This window comes from Colius striatus, chromosome 21 (genome assembly GCF_028858725.1).
Source record: "Colius striatus isolate bColStr4 chromosome 21, bColStr4.1.hap1, whole genome shotgun sequence".
NCBI classification, from domain to species: domain Eukaryota; kingdom Metazoa; phylum Chordata; class Aves; order Coliiformes; family Coliidae; genus Colius; species Colius striatus.
The window spans coordinates 6198374-6204373 of NC_084779.1; the positions used below are offsets into that span (position 1 = coordinate 6198374).

The window sequence follows — 6000 nt, forward strand, 5'->3', positions numbered from 1 at the left end:
AGTCACCTCCTTGCTGTGTGCTGTCACCTGTCTGAAATTAATAGGCACCCTCTCCAACAGCTGGAATGCACACAGCAAAGCGCTCCCATTTTTTCTGAGCAGGCAAAGAGCTAGGCTGCCAATCGATACAGAACAGCCAGCTGACAGCAAAGCAGGACGTGACCTGTAAAAAACTGTATGTGTACCATGTTTAGATCTCCAAAATATCACATGAACATAAACAAAAACAACCAAATCAGTTTTTCTCACAGGGAAAACATCAAGTAAGATTAAGGATTTCCTAACCGAGTGCCAGTGTCTCCAACGTCACAATGCACTGCAACTTCCATTTCACCTTCAGGGAGAGATCTGGGATCTCTGGAAGTCAAACCATACCTAATGTTAAAAAAGATTCCAACCTAACTCCTAGTACTTTGATGTCCTTGCATGTTTAGTAAAGAGCAGCTTAGAGTATTACAACTATCTTAAAAGTCTTCTGACCAGTAATGTTGGTTTGTCTGAAAGGCAAGCAGAAATTGCTTTCAGAGCTCTCTCCTGCATAAATGCACAGGAAAAGATTATAAGCTGCTAACTCACCACATTGCTAGTAACAGCAAATGACTGTACCTATCCTAGTTGTTATGCTGCCTCACCCACCAGCTCTGAAGTGTCTTTTAACCTGTAAGCTCTTAAGGACGGGTAAAGCCATTATTACATTTTGTACACTCTGGTAGGGTCTTAACCTGCTTTGGCCTGGAACTACTGCAAATTTCTAGTTTTCATACATTAACATATAAAGCTACAACAGAAGTTATATCCCAAATGATTATAGTCCACTCTCTTTTAAAATTAGGACATAAAGGAATTCCAAGAAAACTTTCCCATTGACCTCAGACAGGCAATTTAACTTGACTTGATGGTGTTGCTTTAACTATGCTCAGTAAGTAAATTTGCATCTGCGTGCTTTGCACATATTAATATACTTCTCTAAATCAACAGAGTAAAAGGAAACGACAGATTAAGCGAGTACGTTTTGCATGAACAACAAAAGTCAATGAACACGCAGAACTAGGAGACAAACCAGGCAAAACCCAATAATCTCACACTTATCAGAAGGTCAAACACAAGAAAAGTCTGCTCAGTAAATCACAGAATCTTCTTTGCAGCAAACCAAAGGATATAGTGTAAGGCAGTCGCACACCTCTGGCTCTCGGTTCCTGGCCCAATAAAACCAAACCCCTCCATACCCTGATGGAATTATTGGCCAGCACTGGGAATCCACAGCACCACTTTCAGACCTCCCCAAACAGACTGGAGCTTTATCACACCACCAGGGTTACTGCCTGTATGGGAGGTCACAAAGTTGATAGTCTCTCTCTCTCCTGCTGACAGTGGTAAATTATCCTGACTAATGTTTCGCTGGGGGCTGTAAGTTAGTTGCCTACTGACTCTGGCTGTCTGGAAATCCCCACTGGATAGATTTACTTTTAGAGAATCATTTAGCCTAGGCCACCACTCTGAACAAACTCATTGTGGTAGACAGAAAATTTGTACAATAAGCAGGTATAAATCTTGTCTTAAACAATAAAGGGTGGAAAAATGGAAAGCAAAAGTGTGACGAGGGGTGTCCCTCCAGTACACTCCAGTCTCTCACATCCTTTCTGAAAACAAAAGTCCTTCTGAAAAAAACCCACGTTTTCTACAAATGTAGACTAGGATCTTTAAACTGTAAAAGAGAGGGTAAGGATAATACATGGTATCCTTTGTATAAGAATGAACTAAAGATGGACTAAATGCATAAGATGAAATAAAGAAGTAGCCATTTCCCACATTCACATTTAAAATACGTATTACACATGCAAGGCCAGAAGCTTTTCCAAAGACCTGAAAGGGGCAGAAGGAAGCCTCTGAGACAGAAATGACCTCATTTACCAGGCCAACAAACTGGGCCCTCACATCTAGGCCACCACTTTCTAGATGAACCTGGCTAAACACTTAACCTGCGTATCTCAATTAGCTTTTCCAGAAACTGGAGATCACACAGACATATTCTCTAAACATGATCATTAATGTTTGCAGTGTACCCTATGGTATCTGCACAAAAAAGGGTGTTAAAAGTATTCTGGCTGCTATCATGGCCTTTAAAAATTTGAAAATCAGTTTAACAAAGGGCAGGGGAAAGCCACGAGGGCTCTAGCACATCCCAACAAAGTCTACACTAATTGCTATAGAGGCAGTAGTAATTCTTGTTACCTTGTACCTTTCAACAGCCTGTAAAAAAAAGGAATAAAATGTGCATATTTCAGTGCTAACTGCTATCATCTGCAGCAAGACACAGAAAGAAACAGCACATGCTAAAAATAAAAGTTAAATAAACCTGCTCCTCATACCATGAACCAGGGATATCGTAACTTAGTGAGAAACCAAGAGAGTGTTTTACATTTACAACCAGTACTCTTATATTTACAACCAGTACTTCCTCCAGATATCAAACATCAGCAAGGGAACAAGTGTGTTTTGTGGCAGGAAAAAACCCCTAAAATCAAACAAACAACAAGCAGCATGTGAAAGGTCTTGTTTGTAAGCTCTGCTTCCTAAGGTTCTTCCTACAAGCCAGGCTCCTGTTAGAGGCTCTCATATGTATAACCTTCCTAGCTGTAATTTAGACTGCAGCAGATTTGGCAGAAAGCAAAGGCCAACAAGCACACACATTCACGCTCTTGAGAACAGTCTCAAATGCAGCACATTATGGTTAAAAACCTACAAGATGCTGCTAGGGAGAGACAAAGCAAGCTAATAGAGAAGCAAAAAAGACAACATAATTACACTAAAGACAGCAACTGCACCAAAGAAAAAGATCTGAGAAGCCCAGGGGATTTTCTAAAGCCTTAACCTCACAGAAAGGTTTATCCTATGTAGTTACATTTTTTTGCACATCCCAGGACCTTGCTTTGAGTGGCTGCCAAAAGACAAACCTATCCCTATTCCACGAGTGTTCAGAGGATTATCAGAGGTGGCTGCACATACAAGCCGAGAGGGATGCAGCAACGTTCACTGATATGCTGGACTCAAGGAGAAGCTGATGATGACAAACGTGGCTGTAAACAGCAGCAGAGCGAGATGCTGACACTCTACTAACACAAGGTTACACTTCCCACTACGGAGCTACACGGCAAATTTTAATGGGCCAAGACCGACAGGCAGGGAAATGAGTGCCCGCTCTCTGCTCCAAAAATTATAGCTCTTCCCATCCCCCTCCAACTCATTCTCTGCTGTCAGTACTATAACACAATGACCTCTTATTAGGGAGTATTTTTCAGATGGGACAGTTTATTGTAAGGACACTGGATAACTCAAGGGATTAATGGTGTGGATGTGGAGCCCCCTATCTCCTCCAGTTTTGTTGTCCAAAACATCAAAAGTGGGTTGAAGAAAAAGCAATTAGGAGCGTGACACGAGTTTGTAGGGCTCCATTCTGAAGGTCTCAATAAGGCCAGAAGCCTTAGTAAAGCATGCTCTAAAGACCCAAAATGCAGGACACAATATGATGTGTGAGAGTGCATCTGCTACATCATCTTGCAGAACGCTGAAGTTCTCTTACAAACAATTGGAAATCATTGCTCTTCCTGGATTCCTGTTGCAAGCAGCAGGCTGTGGGGGTACAGAAGAGACAGTGCCACTGAGCACAAAGCAGAAAGTATCCAGCACTTTGCAGGACACAGTGCCCATTAGAGACACAAATATTATACAAAACCAGATTGACACAAGAGGTTTTAATTCTTCTGCTTTTTCATGCTTGTGCATAACACCATTGATATGTTTCAACTCACTCCTATGGACCACTGAGTCCTTTCAGTCCCCAATCAAGTCAAAAAAGGTGAGGAGGTACAGAGCAGAATTTGGCCATAAGACCATTTTCTCCCTCTAAGTCTTCTTCAACTGCCTAATACCAGATCTGAAGCCAGCAATGACAACCTGAGCACATGGCTTTCCCATACAGAGCCATTTGTTGGAGTCAGGCCATTGTCTGTTCTGGTGTTTCCATGAGCATTTTTATGACATGGTACCATGTGCCTCCAAGTCTGCTTTATGGAACAAGAACTACTGGAGGCAGGAGGTATGATCCTGCCTACAGAGAAGCCACTGCTCATTTAATAGGGCTTCCACAGATACTCAGCTGGAAGCAATAATGACTCCTAAGTTAACATGACAAAGACTGTGAAAGTCCAATAAAAAAACTCAATTAATGAAAAAATAAGGAGAGAACCTCCATCTTTCAAAGGGCTCTAAGTAGCTCACATGCAAGACACCACTGTGAGAGCAAAGATTATGTTGGAGTTCTTCAAATGTATAAATATTTTTGTGGTAGGAATATATACTACTACAGAAAGATACACAACTGCTGTGTGCTTCCTCTGAGCAATGCTTCAGCATTCTAACAATGCTCATGTTAGAAACTGCCTTGAGAAAAATAATGAACTGCTGACCAGCACAGGCTGTGAGGATCTGTTGCCTGCTATGACCTTCCTAATGGGGAGAAAAAACAAGGCACCAAATCCATCACAAAGCACATGGTGTCAGTAACAACTTCAGGTAATCTCACATACAGATGTCTATGCAATTAAGGGATGGCTCTAGTGATACAGACTAGAAAGATTTTCACTGCAGAGCGTAATGTAACTTGCTCACAGCCCTTTCATTTGATGCACTGCACTGACCCTTCCCAGTTCACAGTCTCTACTCACATCTCTCCTTTAAAAATCATCTCCTGATTTCTCTAGATAAGAGTTACAATGTAAAAATACTTTGATGTGGCCAGTGCCACACCATTATGGAAAGTATGTGAGTCTTCTCACTGCAAACAGCTTGTATTCACTATAATCACCAAATGAAAGACAGAGAAGAAACTCAGATTTATACGTATAGGGCAATAACATGGGCTAAGAATTTTGGCAAGGTTTCAGCTGAGTTATAGATGGCTGAAGAGGGGAGGAAAAAATAAAAGGAAAGTTATAAAAAATATACTGCAGCTCCAGAGAGTGGTGAGCTTACTTCCTACTCTGTATCACCATAAAAAAAAGAAAATAGGGTCCTCTTAGATATCCTCATACACAAAAAAACCTCTCAGGGATCTTTCTAAAGCAGTTCTAGAGTGAAAACATTGGATCACACGCACTGCCAGCTGCCAGACACTTCTAAGCTCACTCTGAGTGCATCTGAAAATAAAGACAGCTTGAATGAGGCCTCTGAGCAACAAAGGCTTTTTTCTGTTAGACAATAGCTCTAAGAATCTCAGTTTAAATTATGGTGTACAGGTCTTTCTTCAGACTCTTTACTGCATAAGCAGCGATCGAGAGGATACGCTGCACATGCTTAGGACAGGCAGTCTGTGCTCAAGGACAACTCGATGGCCTAGGTGACCCATGCCTAACCCCAGAAACACAAGAGGTTATGGCTCCAGGTCAGAATCCAGAGGTCAACAGCAGGGCAACATAAGGCAGTTTACATGTTTTTCACAAAGCACCAGCTCCTTAGAAAAGCAAAACAATGGATGCAAAATGATGCAGCAAAAACAACAACTCACGTATATTATATTATCTGCAAGAAATTATATGCTGCTTCTTGAAGCACTTACCAGTGGCTCCCGAGATGCTGCATTTTCAGTTGCAGGGCAGGAGCCAGCCTGTAGAGCAAAAGAAGAGTGAGGTTAGATTGCCGCCTGATGGACACAATTAGAAATACTTGACTCTTAAAACCACTCTTCCCATGAGCAGGGTTTAGGCAGAGCCACTTGTTCTGCTATCAGCAGCAGTTCTGTGATGGACAGGAGACAAAAAGGTCAGAATCACTGGGGAAAAAAACGGTTTCAGCAGTCCCCATTTGCAACAATAGAATCTGCAGAATTTGCTTTATGGAGGCAGCAGTTAAGAGCCAGAGAGACTATTGAGAGATGTCACACAAGAAACACTCATTCTATCTCAAATTCTGAAATAGATGGCACAGTGAGTAAGCCCAGCATGA

The 6000-nt window shown here is 41.7% G+C and overlaps 1 protein-coding gene across 1 annotated transcript in view; it reads right to left on the reverse strand.

Moving 5' to 3' along the window:
- Positions 1-5653, reverse strand: part of PEX14 (peroxisomal biogenesis factor 14) — a 64345-nt gene extending 58692 nt beyond the window's left edge. Inside the window, exon 1 of the mRNA XM_062013172.1 lies at positions 5615-5653. The gene's annotated coding sequence lies outside the window, so the exon portion shown is untranslated. The remainder of the gene's footprint in view (positions 1-5614) is intronic.
- Positions 5654-6000: the final 347 nt, after the last annotated feature.